The 27,050-nt window shown below is 45.0% G+C and overlaps 1 protein-coding gene across 3 annotated transcripts in view; it reads right to left on the reverse strand.

The window, feature by feature from the left end:
• Positions 1 to 22,121, reverse strand: part of LOC146821566 (N-acetyllactosaminide beta-1,3-N-acetylglucosaminyltransferase 2-like) — a 140,389-nt gene extending 118,268 nt beyond the window's left edge. The window contains exon 1 of one of the 3 annotated variants that reach the window (XM_085612573.1): positions 21,800 to 22,121. The gene's annotated coding sequence lies outside the window, so the exon portion shown is untranslated. Of the gene's footprint in view, positions 1 to 21,477; positions 21,772 to 21,799 lie in introns of those variants that run through there. The other 2 variants (XM_085612575.1, XM_085612574.1) reach the window with 2 other exon arrangements.
• Positions 22,122 to 27,050: the final 4,929 nt, after the last annotated feature.

Genomic DNA, 27,050 nt, shown 5'->3' on the forward strand with positions numbered 1-27,050 from the left:
CAGTCCACCTGGCGCAGATCACCCGACCCCTGTCCACCTGACAGTGCGTGAAGATCCCCCAGGACAGAAGTGGTGTCACCATGGTCACTCCTGGGAGACTCAGCCCTTCTGGCTGGTCCCTGACCCACCGGTACTCCCACTGGGGAACACTTCCCCCTTTCACCCCTCAGTCTGGACTTCTGCACCCTCCCAACTGGAGCGGTACTGCCTGATACCAGAACCACTGGAGCTCTGTTTACAGACGCTCCAGGCTCTCCTGATACTAAGAGATCCCCCTCAAATGGCCTTCTAGTACAGCCTAGGCCCCCAAACTGGTGTTCCCTTAAGGAACCCTCCAGGCCCAGAGACTGGGTTTTGGGCACCTTGGGACCCACTGTCCCACACTCACTCCTTCACTGAGACAAGACGCGAGCCCCTACACCCCTCCCACTACACTGGGACCTAACTGCGCTACACTGAACCTCTTCCACCTCACGGGTCTGGTAGATATCTACGCCACTCCTTTTGGGATCACTCCCCAATGCCTCTTCAGACCCTCTGGAATCCATCAAGAGGTCTGCCTCCAATGCAAGCTCCCTGGAATCAGAGAACTCCCACTCCACCAGGTATTGGCATAGCTCTGGAAAACAGGGCATTAAAATATGCTCTCGAACAAATGAATCACACAGCCCCCTACAAGGGTTAACCAAACCATCCCTCACCTCACCATCCAGTACCTTGCACACGTACCCCACACCACTCTCCTGAGACTGGCAAGACAGTATCTGACTGTCTCTGTCACACAACCCACACTCTTCTGGGCTGTCTTCACACTCATACAACAAGGTTTCTACCATGGGGGAACCCCTCTCCCTGCACCACTCATCTAGAGTCAGTAGAGTGTCCCTCCCACCACTAGGAATATGGTCCCCTGTGTCAGTTCCCCAATCTACTTCAGGGACACTGCACACCACTGGAACTACCTCATAAAGCTGAACCTCCTGGTGTATGTCAACCCCCTCCCTCAAGTCAGGCGCCACATCTCTGGGTGTTTGTACCTCTCCCTCAGCACTAGATATCACAATCTTGCTGCCACCATCTGAGCTGGACTCCACCTCCAACTCAGCAAAGCTCACTTCTTGAGCTACCCATTTTTCTTCTTCAGCTGAGACACTCATGGCCTCAAGCCTCTCGAGCTCCAAATCAAGCTCCCTCATCCTTAGTTCATGTGCCAAGGTCAATTTAAATTCTTCCAAGGAATACATCTTCTTGCTCTCTTCTACTTTGTTCTGGGTTTCTATTTCCATCAGCTTCAACTCAAGCCTCATGACTTCCAACTCATGATCTCTAACCCTTTGGTTTTCGTCCAACTCCTCTGGGGAAAAACTTCTAGCGGAATGGTTGCTGCCAGCCCTGGACGCTGCTCTGGACACAGGCAGATCCTGTGACCTGAAACCATCCCCTTGTGCATCCTCATCCACCTTTGCACCATCTTTCTCACCAGCCTCTTTGGCCTCACACCAGACCCTTAAGGCCTTCCTTAGCTCCTCCTTCCTGCAGTTGCTCTCCATGGGACATCCAAAGCTCCTGCAGAACCGCTTGAGTTGACCTACTTTGTAATCACTTAAAATTTCAATATCGAACTCCAGTTCTGCAACATCACTTGCTTGTTTACCCTTCTGAGACATGATGCGCGGATGACTTAAGGATCAGATCAAAACTAGAACCAAAACAAAACACAGTATATGGTTGTGTAGTGGTCTGCACTAAACTAGTGATGTACACCAATTACTGTGGGTCAAGTACAAATACAAGTTCAATCCCACCGTTGCCACCAATGTTAGATCTGGGGGTCTCTAGTTGGCAGAGGTAGGTACCACTGTCCAAATAGGGACCCTTACTTCTAGTCAGGGTAAGGGGGATACACTCTTTAGAGAACCCCTGCTCACCACCTTGGTAGCTTGGCACGAGCAGACAGGCTTATCAAAGGCAATGTGTAAAGTATTTGTACTAACACTCACAGTAACAGTGAAAACACCACAAATGGACTCCACACCAGTGTAGATTAATAAAGTACTTTTATATAAACTACACAAGACCAAAACGACAAAAATCCAACATACACAGTTCAAGAATATGGTTTCAAAAAGAGTTCCTAGCTTAGCGACAAAATCATTCACCTTAGCGTCAATTTTAGCCAACAGTACCTGGTGATGCGATAAAAGTTGTTAGCGGCGCTCAGGTGTCGAAAAACAAGCAACAGCGTCAGTCCTGAGACCCTGGGGAGGCGACGCGACAACCACGCAGCGGGCGTGGGCGACGAATCCGGTCTGTATGGGGAGTAAGGCGATACTTTTATGGATTCCAAGGCGTAGCTTTTCCGGTAGAAATTCACTTGCTAAGGCACGATGCGACAAAATTCGGCACGCTAACGAGCGGTGCGATGATTTTGGCTGGCTCTGCGACGATGTTCGCAGCGATAAAATTCGGCACGCTAACGAGTGGTGTGATGATCTTGGTTGGCTCTGCGATGATTTCACCCAGCGGCGGCAGGCTCTGCGACGATGTTTGCAGCGACAATATTCAGCCCGGTAACGAGCGGGGTGACTATTTCACCAGTGATGATCCAGCTCAGCAGCAGCAGGCTCTGCGTCGATGTTCGCAGCGATAAAATTCTGCCCGCTAACAAGCGAAGCGACGGAAATTCTCATTAAGCCGGCTGTGCGTGAAAAAGTGTAGATCCTTTGCTGCTTTCTTCTTGGTCAGCTTCCCAACAGCAGGCACAACTTCCAGAGGCCCCACAATTGGATCAAGCACTCTAGGAAGGGCAGAACTCACTCAGCAGAGTTCAGGGGGAAGCTGGGGGTAAAGTCCTTTTGTTCCTGGGACTTCTTAAAAGGAGGCCAGCCCTTCCCAGGCCCTTGGAGATCTCTTCAAGCAAGGGGACACAGCAACAGCAAAAGCCCTTCCCCTCTCCTTGGCAGCAAAGCAACTGCAGGTCAGCCCACAAACACACAGCAGGACAGTCCTTCAGTCTCCCAGCTTTCTCCTTGGCAGAGGTTCCTTCTTGATTCCAGGATGATCTAATTTCTTGGGATCAGGGTCCCAATATTTATACCCCCAAATCCTTTGTCCTCTGAGGGCAGAGGGGCCTTTGCCCAGTCCAAACCAGTTCTGGAGCACTCTGTTTACATGACTCCTTTCCTTTCACAGTGCAGGGCAGAAAAATCAGACGCCCCACAGGAGGTGGAGCCAGCATTGTGGAGGGAAAGCACAGCCCTGGAGCACTTTGTTGACATGATTCCTTCTCTCCTTTCACAGTGCAGGGCAGAGACATCAGACACACCACAGGGGGTGGAGCTAGCACTGTAGGGGGCAAGCAATGTCCTATTCAGGTCCCAGGTGCAACTCCTCCCACCCATCTACATGGAGATCTCTCTATTCAGCCCTGTGCTGACTCACCCTGTCTCCGGGAATTCCCCAGTCCCTGTCACTCAAACTCCAGACAAGAAATACACAACCTAGCAGAGGCGGGTATGAATGGTTCGACAAGAAAATACCTACTTTCTAAAAGTGGTATTTTCAAACACAGGATGTTAAAACCAACTTCACTAAAAGATATATTTTATCATTCTGAGTTCAGGCATACTAAACTTTAATTTTCTATCTTGTTTCTATGGGAAGATATGCAGCTAAACATTATACTCAGCATTCCCCATTATAGCCTATGGGCAAGATAGCCTTTCAATAGTGAAAAACGAAAATGGCTGTAATTCACTACCAGAGCATGTCACTTACACTAGTACATGCTCTACCTTTCACATACACTGCACCCTGCCCAGGGGGGTGCCTAGGGCCTTCCATAGGGATGTCCAATGTGTACAGAAAGGGAAGGGTTAGGCCTGGCCAGTGTGGACACTAGTCAGGTCAGCATGACAGTTAGCAACTGCACCCAGGCACTGCGGGGGCAGGCCTGTGACATCATTTTAGAGCTACTCCTGTGGGTGGCACAATCAGTGCTGCAGGCCCACTAGTAGCTTTTGAATCACCAGCCCTGGCACACTCAGTGCACTTTACTAGGGGCTAACAGGTGAAACAAATGTACCAATCATGGATAACCAATCAATATAACAACAATTTATACAGAGAGCATATGCACTTTAGCACTGATCAGCAGTGGTAAAGTGCCCAGAGTCCTATTGGCAACAACCACGGGTCAGAAAAAATAGAGGAAGAAGCAAAAAGTTTGGGGATAACCCTGCAAAAAGGGCCATTTCCAACAGTAATAAACAGCATATTACCAATGAGTGCGATTTTATTGTCATGGCTACTCCTATCATAGTAATCCATTGCATATTACACTGAACTGTGTACATATATGTATATACATGTATATCAACACCAAATACTCACAAGCTTTGAGTGCGAAATAAAGGTAGGAACTCTGGGTAGTTCCTAAAAATTAACAGTTTTGTCCGCTACTTTTCAATCCCGTACAAAACCAGACAGTTATGGCTAACTAATTTACCAAGGGTACACTCCCCAGCTTTGGGGCTTTTGGTGTAGAACCGCTCCTGATCAACATACCAGTCCCTATATTATTTTGTCTCGGTCCAAGTATTTGCATAGCATGCAATCTACACCAGCACAAGAGTCTTCTTGAAACTCCAGCCTTTTAAGTAGTACCATAAAAGCATCAGAGGTGGCTGTGAAGTACAAGAAATATAAGAATGCTCTGCCCTATTGCCACATGTTCAATGAAAAGACACACATTCATAACTGACTGCCAGGTCTGAACCCTGCTAGCTTAATTCTCAATTGAGCACGGGCTTCTAAAATACATGACAAATGTTAAAGAATGGTTCCCATAGATTAGAACATAATAAATTCAATAGGTAGGAAGCTGGACTTTCCCCTGGGCCTTAATGATGCTTCCTGGTCAGGAAATAGGAATTCTTATCTTAAGCTCTAGGTTTCAACAGCAATCTATACAATCTCCTGCAGTCATACTTTTGTCAAGTGTGCACCACAGAGACAGGAATTACTCACGTTTTGAACCTCACCATCCTGCACCACAACTGTATTCTGCCATATTCACGGCCCTTTCCAAGTGCCCATTACTTTATTACATGGTCTACCAGAGAAGGCCAGGGTAGATTTCAAGGTGCTCGTTCGCCTTCATTCACAAATGCCTACATGGCTCTGCATTGTTATTTTATGGTATTGTCCCATTAACGCAGAGCACTATGGGATCTCTCGCTGTTGATGGCTCAGAGAAACAATTGCAGATGCCGGGGATGGGGAGGCTACAGATTTTGGGAGCCATCGCTTTAATTTGAGAATTGCTTTCTGCTTAAGCAGCAGGCAATACATTCTTTAGCTGGCTTCATGGAAGAAAAGTGGTGTTTCCGCTAAGCTCCTCGACATCTGCGTGGCCTTGTTCAGGAGTATCCCCTTAAGCACAGAAACTGTTTTGTGCGTGGAGTTAAGGTTATGAATAAGGCTCCCTGTTTTCCGTTTTGACTGATTTTTACAGATAGATACATACAGAAAACATTCATTTTCTTGTCTGCATTTATTTTAAAATGTGGATAAAAACAGAAATTGGGTTGCTTTTTTGAGTAATTCTAAATACTGTCTGCCATGACTGCCAGGCCGATAGATGTGTGGATTGATAGATAAGGGGGTTAAAAAAAGGAAGGAATTTTAGTAATGAGGCTTTAACAGCAGTAGATATGCACAAGGTTGATACTGAAATTTAATATTTTCATATAAGCGCACTGATTTATCTTCTGCTGGTGTTCACAGCACTGAAACCTGGCAGACATTCAAGCATGAGTGCATATTTATCGGTTAAATAAAATGTGGAAAAATACTCAATTCAGCTCAATTTTTCCACAAAACCCAAAATAAATATGGATAAATACAGACGGAAATGCCCAAAAAATTAATTCCATAAAACCGGGAGCCCTAGTTATGAACAAGGCTCCCGTTCTCACAGATTTTTTTTTTTTTTTACAGATAACCATTTATTTTCTGCCTGTATTTAATTTTAAATATGGATAGAAACGGAAATTCAGTTGTTTTTAAGTGATTCTAAATGACTACCAGGCCAATAGCCTTGCAGATTGAGAGGTAAAGGGATAAAAAGAGAAAGATATTTTGGTAATGGGGTTTTAAACTGCAGCAGATATGCCCATGGCTGATACTAAAATTTCCATGTTTTCATATAAGTTTACTAATTTATCGTCTGTGGTTGTTCATACCATTGAATCCTACCAGGCATTTAAGAGTATACATTTATCAGCTAAATAAATGTGGAAATAAACTAGTTTCAGCTATATTTTTTCACAACACCCAAAATAAATCTGGATAAATGCAGATAAAATTGATAAAAAATAAACATGGATAAATACAGACGGAAATGCCCAAAAAATAAATACCTTAAAACCGAGAGCCCTAGTTACAAATAAGTCCACAGAACGAGCTCTACTCTAGGCATGCGGTCAGTCTCCTGGTTCGCCTCCTCCCAATTAGACCTCTCCTACTAATCGCTGTGCTAACGCTCTCCTAGCTTCCCTCCTACATTTATAACTGTGGTGACCCCCATAGTTCGGTTCTGCGTCCATTCCCATCTACTGTTAAGAGCAACGCCCCTAGTGACATCTGTTTATTTTGAACACTCATTTTCTTACACACAGGTTCTGACTTTTCAGCATCAATGTTGCGTTAAAAACATGGGGATTAGAAAAAAATGGCTGCCTGGTGGCAATAGCAACTTTCCTGGCCGCACCCGGATAACTGAGTGGTAAATAGTGAGTAGGCGTCAGTGCGCTATGGTGCAGCACTTGTTTCATTCATCTGATACCTTCTGCTACGATCCAGCTACGTACAGCTCATGTAAGATCAGAGCATCATTTTTCAGATTACTAAAGAAACGAAAATGTCAAAACAATTAGAACTTAGTGCAATGAGAAGAAGCTCAGTGAGATTTTTGCTCACAAAAAATGGATAGTGTGCTCTTGGAACCAACTGACTGACAATTCGCTCATTTACTTTTTCCCAGACAGGATAGCAGCATGGTGGTTGCGATGGAAGAAATATAGTCAAGTATAGCAGTAGGGAGTTGTACAATGCCGCCAGAGCAACGAGGCAAGTAGGAGGCATTGTGAGTAAAACCCAGGTGAATGTAACTCCTGTTTCTACTGGTATATTGAGAGGTAGAAATAACAAGCATTTGCAATGCAATAGGTCTCGCATTCACGCGAGTTTGAGCTATTGACATTGCAAATGACAATGCCTTTTATTTTTGTTTTTAAAACATAAATAAAAGGCATTGTCATTTACAATGCCAATAGCTTAAACTCAAGTAAATGCGAGATCTACTGAATTGCAAATGCTTGCTCTTCTAATGGGAACAATGTGCCCCTGCAATCTGAGTTTCGGTTTCTATCACATGTATTCTCATTTGAAGCAATGCATGTAGAAACCCTATAGTAGTTCACATAAATTGGTCAGGGGTTAATATTCAATATTCACTGCAAACAGAGGTGTCATGATATTGCTTTGCGGAACAAAAATACACATCGATTCTTTTGCTCAGTAATCTCGAACAGACTTCAAGTAGGCATACAAGTGTTCCTTGTAATCTTAAACACACTCTGCCACCAATGCTGTAACCTATTAGTAGGCCCACTGGAATTATGTGGCAAGGAGGACCAAATTATGCGGCAGAGTCGACTATATTATTTAGCAAAAAAAGGTAAATTAGACAACCCAATTCGGCACATTTTGTGATAATATTACTTCATAATTTCACGTTTACTCTTTCTGGGCAAAAGTTTCACCTTATTAGTACGAGTTTAACATCCAAATATGGTAATAAGCAACAAATGGCCATTCAAATTTTGCATAGGGCCTTCCACTCAACAGCAACATGGTTCACTGCAATTTTAGTAGCTTTTGATTCATTTGAGCTGGAATCATATTTTTTGGGTTAAAATCTGCAAATTATGCAGCAGATGATGGATGTGGCAAATGCGGCAAATCCATAAGTATGCAGAAACCGCCCCGCCCACAGAGATGCATAATTCCAGTGGCCCTGATACCATGTATGTTACCAAATAGGGTGTTTGTAGTTGAAATGCTTGTGTATAAAATATAAAGAAAAATCTGTCAGAGCGCCTCCGTGGCCTTACCATAGTTGTTCTGTCATTATTGCTATTGAACTGAACTGCATACACTATGACCTTAACTATACAAACTTACTGTCGTAGCAGCAAAAGATGCGTTTGCCAATTAGAAACTGGCAGGTTTATTATTAAGGAAACAAATATTTTCTGTGTGTTGTACCTTTATGAGGACAGTGATACTTGTTGAAATAATCTGAGCGAGGAAAGAAGCGTATTCTTAGCTCTGCTAACAGCAGTTCTGACGCTAGAGGGAACAGAAACTTTCCTCTTTCGGTGACCTCGGAAGTTAGATAATTACATCTGAAGGACTTTGGTTTCCTTTTTTAAAGCCTGGGTAATGGCCCTGCCGTGCTCCTGGATAATCATTCTGAGGCCAGCAAACATTATCATTATTTACAATATGGCTAGCACGCAAGACCGGGTCTTTGCCAGCGCCTGTTCACCGTGTCGCCTTTCAACACTACCATCCTCAGTATGAAGGGCTCCTAGACCTATATGCACCAAATGTTCAAATAACGCACCACCCCGCCAAAGTGAATGAATACATCATCCTGAGTGGAAAGCGCGCGCTGTCACACACGCTGAAAGAAGTGATGGGCGAGGTGCAGGGGTCTCTTATCGCGAGATCTGTCCACCGAGGTCAAGGGGTTCGCTTCCGGCGCAGAGGAGGTAGGAATGAAATCTGTAGAATGGGTTGCGGGGTGTACAACGCGTCCTCACGCATCTCCTGCTCTGATCACAAGGCTGAAGATAGCTGAGACCCGAGTCTAACCTGTCCTCCGAAACCAAGGAATTTACTGGCCTCGTCAAGCACACAGTGTTCCTTTGACAGGTGTATTATCCTCAGTGCCCTCTGGGTGTTGAGCTGTAATGCGGTTATTGCCCCAGCAATGCTGCTGTTGCTCATTTCTCCTATATCTTACCTGGTGCGTTTTGTTGCTATTCATGTGGTGTACATCACAAAATGAACTGCCTATATGCATATGGTTGTGTTATCGCTCAAACAAGCGCTCGCCATGACGTTTGTTTGGCTTTTTCTGCCGTCCCACTTGGACGGCCTTGCCTGCTAAAAGGTTTCTTATCTTCATGGGGCCATGTGTTTGGCCCCATAAAGATAAGAAACCTTTCGCGATACACGGAAGGCAGACGAGCCCATCCAAATGGGACGGCTCAAAAAGCAGAATGAAAACGTCACTACCAGCTCTTTTCCAATGGCTGGCCACCGTTTAGCATAAACGGTGACGCCAGAAAATGGAAAAGAGGGACGGGGCTTAAAGCCCGTTACTGAAAATACCTCAAAACATTAAATCTCGCCAGCGAGACTGCGCATGTGCGCAGCCTACGCCAGGCGAGACCTAAAAATGCAATGGAGCTTTCAATGCTTGCAGCAGTACATTGAAAGTTAGATAGTCTCTACAGCCTTTTAGTTAAATACATTTTTTATTTGCAGGCCACGCCAGATTCAAGCAATATCAATGAGTAGCTGATGGTAGCTGTCCTTTGACATATGTAGTACTTATTACCTATAGGAAAAATCAAACATAACATGGAGAGAGCATTAGTTCTTGTGTTGGCTGTATATTCTCTAGAGACGTTGTGGTTGAGGAGTTAAGTATTTTTACATGTCGGTGGACTTCTGGGTGCCTTATGTTGTTACACGTTGCCAGGTACACAGCAGCCTTTTTTGCCTATCAAGGGTTTCACCTGGCAGTATTTGTAAATGTTGTGCTCATCTCTCAGATGTATCCCCTCATTACTGCATTTCAGATGCAAAGCAGTGCTTAATTAATAAAGTAATAAGTGCCAGGGCCCAAAGTTTAGGTTAGAAGCTGGGGCCGATGCTACAGATATCAGGGGTGCAACATACCAGGCTGAGCAGTCTTGATTCAACTACTTGCCTCTTTCATCCATTCAAATACTCACTTCCAGCCCCTTTATCTCACAATTCTAGGTTATTTTTCACCCCTGCTTTCTCCTTTAATCATGGTTTTACCGTCTTTCTCTTCCGCCTTCTTTCCCACATGTGTGTTTTTCTCACTCTTGCTCTGGGTCAAAGCCTGATTAGGAAAAATAGGCACCAGTCCCCAAAAATGAGTACTAGTGGCTCCTAATTGCAACCGCCGGCTCAAATTAAGCTCTGGTGTAGCCGATAAGAATTGGAGTTTGAGCTTCTAAGAATATATATGTGATGTGTTGCTCCGGCCTCAAGTATGGTTTTAATCCACTCCTTAGTCACTTCGAACAGAGCGCACATGTTGTTTCTTGATAAGCAATGAGTCACAACCACTGTATTGCTGCCCATGTTAATGATTCAACAGAATTCAATAAAAGGGAGCGGTTGACCTGCACGGTTCCCTCTGATAAGCTAACAAAATGAAATAGAGCACAGGGAAAGGGACACAAAAAGGTAAATGACCTTTCTTGCCTTATTTCTTTGAGGGAAAGGGAGTCTTATTGATCAGTTACTTTAACTGAAGATTCTGTAGAGTGCTCAAAGCATTAGTGCCAGAATGATGTGGAAGAATGGAAACCATGCATCCTTACCATGGATGTAGCATAAGTGAGGAGCGGAGAACGAAGATGAAACTTGAATTGTATGGTGAGGCAATAACAATAGATGCTCAGAAGAGTGGAAAAGCCTTAAAGTGGGACTGGCAAGTAGTAGTAAAATATGTTTATTTAGAGAATTGTCTCAAAAACCATAAACCTCAATATATGTTCTATAAAGTAACCCATCATAGCACATCGGACTTATCCAAATTTGTTATTGATTTTTAAAAAACATCGCAATCCGTAACATCAAAAGAATTGCATACTAGACAACATTATGTCTCGTATAAACCCCATAATGTAAAGACGGAGCGTGTACTTGGGGATTGATGCAATTGTTTCAAGTGATCTGTGTGAGCACACGTTTTATAGGGGGAAGGGTGGATATCTCTGCCCTTGACAGCACCGCAACATAAACAAGGATTATTGAGAACCGCGTGAGATAGAAGGTGAGCGCCAAAGAAACCCCAGCTATATTCACCCCCAACGGGAACTACTTGTAAAAACAGAAGTTTTAACATTTTACAAGGCATTTTTTAAAATAAAGGACAGTCAATTAAAACATAGGTAGCAGTATAATTAATTGACAAAGTACATACAGAAAAACCTCCCCTTTCTTTAATTATTGCAGCCACAAGTGGGACCCAAAAATATAGGGTTACACCCCAACCTGTACAGTAAAATTTCATGTTGAAGCGCACAATTTGGCAAGTGAATAAAAAAAAGGAAAACACGTCAGACTTGGGCACGGTATACAATGTAAGCCTAATTGAGGATTTTAGAGCAAGATACATCTTATCTTTCTGCAGTGGCAGCCCTAAAGCTCGGTTGTTTAATGACTTATTAGTTGAAAATGGGCCGGACCACCAATTGCCCCCGAGGACAAGAAATACTACAGGATTCCTTTTTAGGTCAGGCCTAGCAGCACATGAGCTGCTCTGTGAGGCATGCTGGATTCACGTACGGACTTGAAGCTCGGCCCACTCTCCAACTATATTTTTCATTGGCTTTTGTCGTCGTAAGTAAACTGTGGCTTTTCATTGGTCAAAAGGCTTAGTAGTCTCTCCTTAGTGCCACCTTGTCTCATTTTGTAACCTCCCAAGAGGACACCACCTGTTACATGTGTTGTTACTCAGTAGGCTTTAATAACAGCCTCCAAGCACAATTTCGTTAAATGGTTTTCACGTGCCTACTGTTGAAGGCAGGACACGCGCTCCTGCAATGCTTTTTTTTTTCCATTGCACAGCACACCACACTGATACACTGATGGCGGCCTTCGGTTTATTTGCGCTGCAGAAAGCAGCCGTATGTATTTTTTACAATTTGTTTTTTTTGTTTTCTTTGTCAACTTGACAAATGCTTGTTTTCATAAAAGCTTCCTATACCGTGCTTTCACTTTAATGGTGGCCGCACCCCTTTCCTTAGACAACGCTCGTCCAAAAAAGGGGCGGGGACACCATTACATTGTAAATGCTTGGTGTATCAGTGGGCTTGTAAAAGTTGACATTCAGACACATACAGTATGCTATATGTTTCCAACAATGAGCATGCAGACAAGTTGCAGTCCCACAGCCTGACTCGCATGTCCACAGACATCCCGATCTCAGCGCCCCGCTGCTTTAGCAGTACACCTAGGATGGAAGTGCAGTCTGCTGGTAAGGCTGCGAGTTTGGGAAGACCGGAAGCACAGATTCTGTGTCGACTTGGCACTCGGTGGGATCTTCTGCAAACAACTTTATCTCCTGTGCCTTTTCAGAGTAGGAGAAGGCTCCCAAGAATGAGACTATTAACCACTCTAATTTTCCACATCAAGGCCCAAACATAAGGCATAGAGGTATAGGTACGTGTTCGCCATTTACAAACCAGTTTGCAGCGTCCACACGAACATAAACACACCAGTGAAAGTTATGTATACGCCAGCAACATTTACTACACATGCACACCTTAAAACAAACTAACAGACATCAATAAGATGAATAACATTAATTAACTCAGTAGAAATATAGAATAATCTCCACACGTGCATGCCCCCCCCCCCAAATCTGCATGCATCAATAAGGCAATCCACCAAGAAAGTCATACAATTAGACAGACTATATGTTCCGATGTTAAATCTCTTAAAGATACAGCGTTTTAAGAATAGAATCACTTCAGTACCCAGGTGTAAAATAAACCTTAGAATTAAGACTTTTCTCGAACAATTTCCCGGTTTTACCCTTTTTATTGAAACAAAAGTATACAGCATGGGTACAGTTTAATATAAAAGGGAATATTAACTAGTACTATGCAATACATTGGGATACAGTAGTGGGGAGTAAAAGAGGGGAGGGGGATAGAAGAGAGGGCACAAAAAACAAGCATTTACAATGCAATAGGTCTTGCATTACGGAAAGTTTAAACTATTGCCGCTGCAAATCATAATGCAGCACCAACAGCTCAAACTTTTAATAATGCAAGACCTATTGCATTGCAAATGCTTGTATATATTTCAATAGAGCCAACATCCATTTAAGCTAACTACTTTGGGAGCTTACTCCATTATCTGATGAAAGTTTATTATAATGTTTTTTTAAAACGTATACCAGCCATGTGAGACCAAGATAATAAATTCATTGCACAACGTATGCTTTTATCATGGACCCTCTTGGCAGGACAAACATTCTCTTTAAGCAGCTACTCTCAACTGGATCTAAAATGCCACTTATTTTTTATACAAAACAAATTCTGATCCATAAAGTGCTAAAGGATGGATTTTGTGCAAAATGCTTTTAAAGAAGGTGAAAATGACAGCCCTCCATTAACTGAATTAGACTTCACTAGGAAATGTGACTGTAAAAAAGTGCTTTAAATGTAATACTTTGTACATGCTCATTCCAATTTAAATTTGTAGAAAAGAGCAATCCTAGATATCTATAGATTTTAACTTCTATTTTAAAATCCAAGTCAGACGGGCCACCATTTTCCCCCCCAAAGTCTAGAACTTATTTTTTCCATATTTTACTTTAGAAAGTTTACCTTACAATATGCTACTCGGATATGCAGCTTATGCTGAAGATCCCTGGGAGCGTTGTCTAACAAGGCAAGGTTATCGCCATACATTAAACGGGGTATATGGATGTGTCCATTTTAGGAGAGAAGGAACTCGTATCATTTAGTGTGCTAAGTAGATCATCCTCATAAAAGCTGAAAAGAATTGGATGCAGTATACACCCTCTGCACTATATATATTATATTTTTTTCTTTCTGTTTTTTTGTTTTAGTGAGATGACCAGAGGAGTCCATTTCTACTTGAGTCCAATTTGATGTACAGAATACTTGAAACAGCATCAGTAAGCTCCAAGATCGCAATTTTCTCCATAACCTACCTCTATCAACTAACTGTATTGAAAGCTGTACAAAACAGCAACATAACCTTTGGTATAGCTCAATGGACTTCTTCACAATTTACCCTAAAGCAAAGCAGTGATCAGTGGGGGATTGGCCTGCTCAAAAGCCTCCTTGTTCTATGGGTAAACAGTTATATTCAGACACCCACTCTTTTGAGTGTAGAAAGCAATATTTTGGAGAAGATCTTCTTAGACGCATCTAAAGGCTATTTAGCCAATAGTTTGCTCAGGTACTCCCACCCCGTTTTTTCCAATAGAGGTTTAATGGCAGACCCCCTCCACGAATCAGCAACTTTACCTGTTTCAGAAATTCTTTGAAATAAGAAATTAATATTTTTCGCCCAGAGTCAGTATTAACTTTAATTGTGACTGCAGGAATATTGTTATGTTAAAATGGTTTTGTAAAGCGCTCGTACACCAGTTGGTTTCTTGGCGCTAATACAAGGAGGTGCCGGACCGGAGCAGTTATACATAGGCTTGGGTGAACAGCCAGGTTTTAAGGGATTTCCTGAACCTCAGTAGATCGGTGCTTAACCTTATTTCCAGGGGGATGGAGTTCCACAGTCTCGGTGCCAGAATTGCGAACCTACAGCCCCCTTGGCGCTTCAACTTGAAGGTCGGGATAGTCAGAAGTTGAAGATGAGCCGAGCGGAGGCTGCGTGAGGGGGTGTAGCGAGAAATGAGGCGGTCTATAAATTTGTGGCCACAGCCGTTCAGGGATTTGAACACCAGGCAGCCGATTTTGAAAAACAGCGTTGGGAAATAGGAAGCCAATGCAGTGTCCTTAAGAGAGGGGAGGCATGTTACCATCTGGGTTGTTTGTGAATCAGTCTTGCTGCTTGGTTCTGCACAAGCTGTAGCCATTTTGTAAGGCCAAGTGGCATACCGAGGTAGATTGCGTTGGCGTAATCTAGTCGTAATAAGACCATAGCTATCACAACCAGGATCGGAGCTGCTTGGGTAAGTAGCCTGCATATCTTCCTAATTTTACGCAGCTGAGAGAAGCAAGTAGAGATCACAGTGCCAACGTGGGTTTTTTTACGGAGAGATCATGGTTTATGGTGACCCCTAAGCTTTTTACTGAGGAGAAAGGAATGGAGGGGGGTGTCCTAAATCGTTTAGCCAGTAGTGTGGGCCCCACGGATTGCGGGTGCCACCCGTCAGGACTAGTTCTGTCTTACCTGGGTTTAATTTTAGGTGGTTGTGGTCCATCCAGAGCCAAATGAATTGAATGGTAGACAAACTCAGATATAGACTGGGGAGAGTTGTCAATTGTGAACAATAGTTGAAGATCATCAGCATAGTTAAAGGTGACCACTTTCCTTTCAAGATCTGATCAGCGGGAGAAGGTAAAGGTTAAACAGGTGCGGGGAGAGTGACGAGCCCTGTGGGACACCGCACGTAGTTTTTAATTTAGGTGCAGTAAACTGGCCACACCGGAGTGCCTGGGAGCGGTCATTCAGGAAGGAGTTGATCCAGCGAAGGGCTGGGCCCTGAATCCCTGCCTGACACGGTCGACCATTATACCATGGACGACCGTGTCGAAGGCGGCCGAGAGGTTTAACAGCACAAGGGCTGGGGGCGTACCTCTGTCAGCCTTTTCCCGCAGGGAGTCCAGTACTGCTAAGATCGCCGTTTCTGTGGAGTGGGCTGGGCGAAACCCAGCTTGGTGTGGGTCAAGAAATTTGGATTGCTCCAGGAAGTTTGACAGACATTTCGCCACATGGGCCTCCAGCACCTTAGCTAAGTATGGGAGCATGGAGATGGGGCGGTAGTTTGACAGCGTTTGGGGAACAGCCCCAGGTTTCAATAGGGGGACCACTATCAGGTTCTTTAGCCCTACTCAACCGCAGCGATTATGTTGTTTCTTTTACATTTTTGAACGACAATAACGAAGTTACCTCATTATCAATTTCATACTTATGACTGAAAAGGAAAGCCAAGCAGAAGTCCTACAGTTAGTCTGCAGAAACCAGGCCACATGCAGATTGAAACAGGTGGGCCTTCAGGCTTCCTTTGAAGTTTAGGAATAAATTATCTTCCAGTGTCTATGTAGTGATTGTCAAATACCACACAGTTTGCTGCAACAGAATGGAATCATGAATACGTCCCTAAGTAAACAACAGGGGTGGGTTGGGGTAACTAACTGGGCGTCTGGTCAGCAATGAAGAGCTGGAGTCTTCATAGATGGTGGACGGGTGATCTCGGAATACCTGCGGTTTCACATCTTCCATGAGGCTGAACAGCTCTGGGCAAGCCAGATTGCGGTAAGACATGTTCTTGATCCTGGGCATATAAAAGTCAGGTCGTACGATGGTCACGATTGACCCTAAATTTGCCCGAACTAGATGTTGTGAAATTCAATGTCCGTTTTGAAGGCTCCTACATTCAACTAAGTATCCATAACATGCACACTCCGATTTAGGGCAAGGAAAGACCAGGGGCATCTCCAGCAGGGAACCCCTTTGTGCCAAATAAGAACTCAGGCCAGCAGAGGTCGCTAGGTGGGTAGGATTGGGAAGTGGTGAGATAGGTCCATTCAACTAGAGTTGCAAAATTCCTTGCATAGCCCTGCTGAAAATGTAAAGCATCCCCAAATCTGCCTTTCATGGATAGAAATATAGAAAACGATAAGCGAGTCATGTGCTGAATAATTAGGTAACTGAGCTTCTAACTCTTCTCTACAAGGGTCGCTATTGGCCATGTGTTCCCAATGTTGCCACCTTTGTTTAGGTATTCTCAATATACAGCCTGGATTGTCATAATTCTGGCTGTATTGTACACCTGAGAAATTATCTTTTTTGATCAGTTTGCATGCCATAATATTTACTGAAAACTGGTGCAGAGCACCATGGGCAGTAAGACGACAGATAGAGGAGTCAGTATGTGGTGAACAGAGCATGTTCACTACAGCGCCCCTTGTGGTTTTGTGCACATAATGGCGAGATCTCCAAAAGAAGCACTGTGGCTAACTGAGGAAGGAAAGAAGGCTTGCAGAGTGCAACGCTAAACAATTGCCCCTGGGTACTCCCGCACTAAACCGAATGGTGTCTCTCTTATTTTACTTGTATCTAATGTCTCTGAAAAATGCAGTTATGCTAGGCGAGGATGCAATAATGTCTACAGCACGAACCTAAGAAGGCTTGGGATTCTAAAGTTACGGTAAAACCCGTCTGCACACTTATTCGTATCTAAAGCCCTTAATATGCGTCATCCGTTTGTTTCACGTGTTTTAATGTTATCTTGTGAAAGGTTGAGGGGAAGAGTAAATGATCTGCCGAGGATCACACATTGTGGGCAGTTCACCATGTTCCACCGTCGCCTCGTGAACTATCGGGCCCTGTCTGTCTCCTTTTCTCAGTAAATTGCCTAACCGTTCAAAGGACAGCAATGTTACGGCACTATCAAAATAAAGGTTTCATGCGGCGACGCCTGCTGCTGAACGCTGCCTCAGAGCACGCAGGCGCAATCGTAAAATCATTCTAAACACAGGTTTTAATAAAGCGGGCCCACACAGTCACCCAAAAGTATCTAACGGATTAAGTACGGTTATGAAAAATGTATACATTCAAGCAAAAAGTAAAGAATATAAACAGACTACAACCAATATCCCCACAAGTGTCTCCTCACAGTACGCATTGAAATAAACTTTGTTTCGAATCGGTAAAAACACCAGAACGGGGCCTGAATACAATTTATTTTTAAACAGAATCCTTGCCATGGCAACACTCGACCTACACGAGGTCACGGGCCCACGAGCTGCAAGGGTTCTGTACAAGGTGCAAAGCAAGAGGTGACGTCACACTCCTCGGCCCTATCGGGTAGGCGCACCCCTCGGTCGAACTAACAGGCAAAAGGGGGGGGCGCGAATAGAAGCCATAACTGGCCAGGCAAGAAAGGGATAATTATGGAGCTAAACTGACTGACTTGTGCTATTGTTGATAATTACATGGGCACTGCTGACATGCAAACACAGACCGTCAACTAACTGGTATTTTCTAAAAGCAGCTTCCTTCGGGGCCTCCTTCTCTGGGGACAGAGGCCAAGACCAGCTGAGACCCCGCCCCCACGGTCACGACAAGGCGTGGGTCCGCGCCGGCCCTTCTATCTCGGGTTTCACGTGGCCCGACAGATGTCAGGCCACAGAAAACCTTGCCAAGAAAGCACATGCTGGCACTAGCCGAGCCCGCCCCGGACTGGGGCTGAACGCAACATTATTGCTAACTCCGGCAAAAAGGGGAGGGTCAAAACCCTTAAAACCGCCCAGAACTGAGAAGAAGAAGGAAACTGCGCCCTCCCCTCCCAGAACAGCACCGGAGGTGGGCCATGTGACTGTCTGTACCTGCATGACCTTCCAGGGAAAGGTGCAAGAGGTGATCCAGCCGCATCGCCGGCGCGCCGCCGGCGCGCCGCCAGCAGAGGGCGCATTACAGCCACAACATGCAAATAGTTCCAATGAGAACGACCTTGTTTCCGAAAAGCTCTAAATACCTCCAGAATCCAATGTGAGTAGGACCTCAGCTGCTTCAAAATAAATGTATTTCAGATTCCTAAATGATGAGCAAACAGCTGGGGTCAGGGCTCCTCTTTCCGACAATCGGGGAGCACAAACAGCAGCGTCACCGTCCTTCTAGTCGCTTGCCAGATGGATCTGCGAGTCGTTAGTTTAGCATGCCTGCTGCAGACGGATGCAGCCTTTTTACCCTCGCAGTGTATTGTAAATTGCATTTATATAGCGCGTACTACCCCTAACGAGGCGTCGAATGTGTGTACATAACGGTGAAAGTGCTTGCACAAACCTATCTTAACGTTTGCCATTTAATAAGAAATCATTTTTTATGTAACGTCACCTATCGATTTATTACTCGTTTTTACAAATTATCAAACTGAACCCGTGGCAATGTTATCAACCTCGGAAGTATGAAATGATGGGCGGGCCTCAACCATAGTACCGTAAATGTGCAACTTTTCCCAAATCACTGCTCTTGATGACTGAAAAACGTCAGGTATTTTATAAGATGCACGAGTGTAAACTTTGTGCTTGATTTGATTTAGGGTTAGCACGAGATGCGACGCATTTTCAGACACAATTGTGATGTATGGGAGAAACGTGAGGGGGGGGGGCGCATCTGTATGGAAATAAGCCGCCTTCTAAGCATCAGAACTCGCTGAGTCTATAGTACACGAAGGACATTGACAAAAAAAAAAATATATTGGATTTTCTGACTGGGGTGGGAGAGTCCTTTCAGTGCAGCCCTCGGAGGGCTGTCGCAGTCACTGCTGTCAGGCTCCTGAGCACCCCAAAAGACAAGGGCACCATGGAAAATGGCAACGGGGCAAAATGACGAACATACCTCACAGGTATAAAACTAGATCAATGTGTTTATATGGGACTGCCGTCTGGGGTACTAAACGCTATATAAATGTGCTATTGTTACTGCGATGCAATTAAGGCTTTATTCATCACAAGGACACAGGTCGGCGGGGGGGCACATTGAGTCTACCCACTCTTTTCAAAGGGTGCGCCGTCTCCCCCGCCAACAAGGTGGGCCCCACGGGAACATGCTGAACTAGGTAGGCCCTGTTAACATTTGGGACACTGGGATGCATTCAGCAGCCCCCGCGCCTTGTCTGGAGCATGAATGTGCAGGTGGGGGCTTTGTTATCTTTAAATTGCAGTTGAGCCCAACACAAAGGCCAGGTTAAGGGGCATCAGGCCTCCTTTTGATTGTGTGTCCTGGCTGGGAGCTTACCTGGAACCTCACACCTAGCTGCAAATGCTACAGAGGGGAAACACAGGCACACATCTAGCTATTTCTTCACAGGTTACGAGAGGCCATAGTTTTGAATTTGCTCAGTCCCTATCTACAAGGACAAAATGTATGCATTGCAAGAACGCCAGGTGTGTTGGTCAGTCCCAGTATTTACAAACATTTCAATTTAAATACCACCATTTTGTTTTATTTCTTTTATAGCGCTACTCATCCCAATCCAGAGTGTATAAGCGCTTTACATCACACAAACGTTATATATTGACAATAAATCATAACATGTGTAAATTAACAGGATATATAACTTAAGACGGTAAGGGTTACAAGGAGTAGGAGCCACGTCTTTCATAGATTATACTATGAGAACGATTACAATTTATGAACTGCACGTAAAAAAGGACCTTGGTGTTAAAAGCAGTGACCTACTTACCCACCTACATATAATAGAAATCCATCATCTGCGTGTCACATTATGTGCTTTACAGGAAACATATTAACCTTCTGTGCTACTTTGATTCAAAACTGGGAATATGCCAAAAAAAAATCTCTACAGGAAGTGCATGAACCTACTATCTCACCATCATTATTATTCCTTGAGATTTACTGAAGCATACAAAGATCTATGCAGCAGGTGCCTTAGCCCCATAATCTAATGCGCTCAAATGTACTCATGATAGACCTGCAAAACGTGTGCGGTCTTAAAATCTGACGTCACTTTTTGTGATATCACTTCCCGAGAGGTCATGGGGTTGTGATGCCACGTGAGTTATCACGCGCCATGATGTCACTAGCATACTGCCCAACTTGGTTAGCCCCCCTCATTTTTTGGGCGGACTTGCCCTGTTCACCGGTTCCTAAAACTAAGCCACCCCACGTGGCGCCCGCAGAACACAAATAAGCGGCCGTACACTTGCCACAGCGCTCCACAACTATCGCTACTCTCGACTGTGAAAGCAAGCTTGATCAAACTGTGTGATCGTAAGCAAACACTGCCCCACATCCCTGCGCCTCTGATACCGTCAGGCAATGCAGTTCACCAAACGCCTGTTTTAAAGCCCTACCTACAACCAAGGTAGGCTTCGAGAGCGTGTGAAAAGTACACCTGTCCCAGGTCGGACGGATAGCTGACTCATCCTTGCCTTTTTCTCCTTTTAATTCTGGGACCCGTAGTCTCGAGTTCGCATGCGACAAGCGTCTAGAATAGAAAAGAGGGGCTAAATAGGATCAAATGAACTCCCTACACACCACCGTGAGTTCACGATGCCATGCCTTCAAGAGCTTCATTTTTCACCAAAAATTGCCTTCTGGGGGGGGTCGTACTTTGAGTTTCAAGTCGACAATAAAGATAACACCTGAAAAAAAGTCGTGTAGGAAAGAGCGCACGACTGGAACACGCTGTCCCTATTGACACGGAGTCATCTGGTAACCTTGTGATGAGGTGTGTTCCATTATACAGGGAAAAACGTTAAGTAATGCGGCTGACGGCTCACACCCGACAGCCAGCCACGGATTAAACAGAACGACCCGTAGGCATGCGGGGACCGCACCGGTTCACTTTGTTGCTCCGCCACCGCGCGAGACCCTCTTCTTTGAACTCACCTCCGGGCAGGCAGCGCGCGCCTCCCCACTTGTCGGCGTTCCCACAGCCGAGCAGCCTCGGCTGCACTCAAGACATCTGCCGGCACAACTTCCCCTCCCCGCTCTCACGCCCGTCACATTTCCGCAGCGCCCAATCTCACTTCCACTTCTGTTAATAATCTGGAAAGAAGCGCACCGCAGGCGCTGCTGGAGGCGGAGGTCCACTCCCACCGGAGACAGCCAAAGAGAGAACCGGTCCGTGATCACTACGCACGACGGCTCCGTTATCTCGCAGTTGCCAGCCAGAGCAGGACTGAGCCAAGCTGCCTTACTTCCCAATTACCTGTTCGCGTGTCTTCAATTGAGGTACAAATCTCCGGGCGCCTCCTTCCCCCCGCAAACCGAGGCCCCTCGCCATGCCACGGGGTGAAGGTACAACGGCCCCCTCCTGGGAGTCAAGTGCTGTCCATGTCGCTGCGCCTTCCACCTCTCCTCGGCGCAGTTGTTGCTCGCTGGCCGCCTCTCAGGCTTCTGCAGTTCCACTGATCAGCCGGGCCAACCCGGCTCATTTTTTTTCTTTTTTTTTTTTTCTATTTCAAAACACACCCAAAAGACTGTGTCACGTGCGCCTGTCCGGAAGTGCTTCGAGTAAACACTTTTCTGCCGGAGTGCGTTATACATTTGGACTCGCCCTAAGTCTTTAGGAGGGGGTAACCACACAGACGCGGGGCTGAGCTGACAGACAGCTGTGCAGACATGATGTCATAATTTCTCAAGCCAGCGCTGGATGTCCAGTTCCCTAACGCGGTATAGTCAATTAAATATAATGCAACGTTGCAACAACTGCGATGGTGCACTGGCCATGTGCCTAGTGAAAATACATTGCCAATTAGTCACAGTTATAGATGGTAAACAATGAAACACTGAGTAATAAAAGAATAGGCACATTTCATTAACAAAGAGGTGCGTAAGCTAGCACTTCTATAACTTGTTAAAATGTAGCCACACGTTCAAACGCTATATTTACATATACCCGCCAAATGCGTGATATCAACAACAAATCCTGGCATTGTAGCCAAGTGTACAATGCTTTCTGAGAATTGTAGTTTTTTTTACGTTGGTGTTTATAGACCTATTAGTGACGATATACGGGTGTTTTTTTTTTTTCCTGTTGGAAATTTATTGTTTTCATAACAACACAAAAACGCGACATTGTCAGCGTTACATACAAGCTTCTCCGGGAGCATGCAACCTCCTCAATTGTTCAGATGCAGTGTGATTATTACCTAGTCCCACCCTCCTCGATCCCTTTTGGAGCTTCCGGCCAAGTATGGAGGTGGTTACTACACATGACCATCCTTATTCACGCACAGGGTGTGAACATGCCCTTTCCATGGGCCCCACATTTCAATGTACTTGTGCGTAGAACCTCTGGGTTTATAAACTGCCTCCTCAGCAACTGAACGGTGATCCATACCTTGTAACCGCTTCTGAAAATTGGGAAAGGCCCTCGAGTTCCAGTGGTTAGCTACGCCCGCTTGGTCAGCACACAGCCAATGGCCACCAAAGTACGCTGAGCCCGGAGGCATCCCAGCCTCGGAACACCCTAATAGAGCCATCTTGGGGTCTCGCCCCAGTGGGATACCTTTCACCTCCTCCAACGTTGAAAGGATTCCAATCAGGGGCAGCTCCTCTATTATGGCGGAGGATCGCCGCCCCACTGAAAAATAAAATGATAATAAAACCAGTGTATTATAACTGAATTTTTCTTGCTGAGCTAATAGCCAGACTCAGCGCAGGTCCCTCCTGACGGAGTGTCACTGAGGGTGGTGGAGAGTTGTGCACTGTAAGTGCGCATGTCAGCTTGGCCGGCGTGTTAGCAGTGGCGGCTGGTGATATTTAAAAGTGGTAGGGCGTAAAAGTTGGAGATGAGTGTTATATCGTGAAGCGAGCGAGTCTGAGCAATATAGAGAGGGTTCTCTCCACCCTCAGACAACATTTTGAAAAAAGCATGTGGCAAATTGATTTATTACAACTTCTTTCTACAGCTTACACCTGACAAAAGCTGAATTAATAAGTCAAGGATGGGGAGGAGTGGTTCATTGCACATCAAAAAGTGTTGTTTTCATTTCACAGTACCTCTTTTTACAATGTATGTGGTAATGTGTACGTGCAATGCTAACTGTAAGCATAGCTGAGAAACCACGGCGTTGTGCAAAGAGATTTATCAGGAAGTAGCGGTCTGAAGGCAGTTTAAAAACATATTTGCCTTATTTTAGGAACAGGTGAGACCCGCCCTCTGCTTAGAAGAATAATGCTCCCTGAAGCACCCCACTTTGCAGTTCCCTTTCGTTGTTCACTGACAGGCAGGGCTTTTTTTGCAGGCCTGAAGTGAGCCGTCTGGCTTTGGAAACTTGCTCGTTAGATTGCTGTCTAGTCATCTGTTTGTGTGTGAGAGAAAAGTGCTGCACATTATTTGTGTGTTCACTGTTCCGGATCTAAAATAAGGGACGCACAGCGCAACTTGAGAGAGATAAGAGAAAAGGGTGCACAACAGAGATAGAGTGAACAAGAAAGAGAAGGGAAAGAGAGTTTGTGTTAAGGTGAGAGAATAAGGACACAAGAGTGAGAGGTATAGAAAGGGGCAAGGGTTCTGTCCCTAAGAGTATTCAAAGCCTCTACTGTTTCTCTGCTGCAGATGTCACTGGGATGGCATGAGGTGTCCCTGAAACAGAAAACAGAAAACTAGAAAAATGCAAATGCCCTCCTTCTCCTCCCGGGAGGCCATGTGTGTCAGGTCACAACGCGAAGTGTATACTGACATGCAGAATGAGTATTTGAACAGCACTTACGATCTTGATGACTTACTTTCCTCTTCTTGTGTTTGCTCCTACTATAGAGCATAGGCATTTTACCAAACTACAACGTAAGACGGACTACATACGTCACACGCAGAGCAGCACATGAGCCTTCTGTCGCTCCCAGAACTTCTCAAAATAAGTCACATGCAGTCCTAGAGTCCTCTTAAAATAAGACACGAGCAGTCCTAAGAAGCGTAAGAGGAGGAGTGGGTGAAAGCGTGAAGAAGGATGTGGCGCTTGAATTCGGAACTGGGGAACTGATTCAAGTCTCGGCATCGGCTCAACATCCTGTGATCCTGGTCAAATCACTTAAACTTCCTGTGTCTTCAAATTGAATGTGAAATTCTTTAATGTAATTGGTGGTCATGGACAGCGATTAAATAACTTTAGGTCGGGCCGTTTTTGCACTATAAAAAAATAGCAAAAAGAAGAAATATCACCTCAGTCACGGCGCGAGCAGCGGGTGGACACTAATTAACGTAAATTAAGCTGTACTTGCTCCATGCGCCACAAGAAGTGACACTGACTTAGTTATTTCACTTAATCTACTCGCTGATGGTAGTTTAGGTCGGCAAGTCCTCCCAAGGCAACTGGGGGTGGGGGCAGGGAGAGTTTTAAATTAAAATAAAAACTTACCTGACCGGCCTCTGCTCCTGGGCCGGGTAGGGTGACCAACTGGCATGGGTGCAAATTCAGGACGGTGAGTGTAAAAATTCAGGACAAAGGGTCAAAATTCAGGACAAAAATTCAGGACAGGAGGTCAAAATTCAGGACAAAACGTCAGGACAAAGGATAAGTTTTACAGACACATTAGAGGAGGTCGCGCAATAGTATATAAGTAAGCCCATCCATATCCAACCATTTGCAAACCTATACATCATGTATCCTTCCATCCACCCTTTCACTCATCCTTCCATTATCCATCCATCCACCCTTTCACCCTATCCATCCGTACAGTCATCCATTCACTCTTCCACCCATCCATTCACTCATTCATCCAGCCATTTACCCATCCAGCCATCCTTTCACTTACTCATCCATTCACCCAGTCACTCATCCTTCCACCTATCCTCCCTTTCTCTCGCCATCAACCCTTTCACTTAGCCATTCTTCCTTCCATCCATCCACCAATCCATCTACTCATCCACTCATGAATCCATCCATTGACCCTATCACTCATCCATCCTTTCTCTCATCCGTCCACCCTTTCACTCCTTCACTCATCTATCCATCCTTGTGTCCATCTACCCTCCCTTTCACTCACTCATCCATCCTTACATCCACCCTTTCACTCATCCATCCATCAACCTTGGCCGATGTCCGGTGAAGATGTCCTATGCAGCTATAGAGGTGTTTGGCTCGGGCCACCCCTAGGCCGTCACCTACCCAGCCGGACATCGGACATTGTTTTCCTCGTCTCCCCGTTGTGTTTCTCTTCCCTTCCCCGCCTCCTCCCTCCATGATTCTTTGTCTGCCTCCCCTTTCCAGCCTGACTTTTCTGTTTTCCCCTGAAGTATTTTCTCTCTTGCCGTTTTTATCTAATGTTATGCTATGCTTTTGTTACTTATGTAACTACGTTATACTGTTTCCCTTTCTATGTTATGCGACGCTCCAGCAACTGATGTAACTGTGTAACAATGTTCTGAAACCAATATTTTACCGCATGTAAAGCACTCTGATACCTCTGGGTCTAGCCAGCACTATATAAAACTTTTCAAATATAAATAAAATAAAAATCCACCCTTTCACCTAATAATTCATCAATCATTTCACTCATCCATCCACCCTTTCACTCATCCATCCACCCTTTTACCCACCCATCTACTCTTCCACCCATACATCCATCTATTTCCCTTTTCTCTCATCCATCCTTTCTATCACTCATCCATCCTTTCTCTCATCATCCATCCATTCACCCTTTCATTCATCTGTTCACCCTTTCATTCATCCATCCAGCCATCCACCCATCCCTACACTTACTCACTTGCCCACCTTTTCATATTAATTATGAGCTGAGCCTTTGTCTGCAGAGTTGCAGACAGGAGAGGCCAATCAAGAATTTCACCCTGGCTGTAGTTCCTAAAGCAAGAGGTGAGGTGAGGGAGGGTTCACTATGCCCCTGCACATAGGCAATCTGAAAAAGTGGAAGTCATGAGTCATGCATGATGCACAGTGCCAGGCCATGAGGTGACTGTGACATGGTGTTGTTTCCGGGGCTTTAAGTGGGATGAAAAAACTGGGGGGGGGGTCTCTCCAAAGGGGGTGTTCGATGTAATTAAGGGCGTGGCTTAAAACACCTAAGCCCAAAATATGTGCGCCCCACTGGTATTTTACCTCTTCTGTCATTGTATCCAGATATATAAAACAACAAGAAACGTTACACCTACAACAAGCCAGAACTATTGGCTTTGTCAATAGTTGTTAGTTGCATAAAATAAAAAAGCAGCAATCATGGCTTCCTTGAATATAATATTGCAGCCCAAATTGGCACATTGTCATTCTGTATGTGACAAACAGCTGCATACAGAATGACAAAGGGCAGGGTGTGGCTGCTCTTGTGCTCAAAGGAGTGCTTTGAGGCTGCCCCATCACAAAGTTGAGGCTTCATGCAGGGGAACAGTGTTGTTCCCTGCAATGCCCAAAATTACGGACAAACGGTGTCCGTAAAAGGGATCATCACGGACAACGGACGTGCGATCCAAATTACAGATGGTCTGTGAAATTTACAGACGG

This window comes from Triturus cristatus, chromosome 6 (assembly GCF_964204655.1).
Source record: "Triturus cristatus chromosome 6, aTriCri1.1, whole genome shotgun sequence".
Taxonomy (NCBI): domain Eukaryota; kingdom Metazoa; phylum Chordata; class Amphibia; order Caudata; family Salamandridae; genus Triturus; species Triturus cristatus.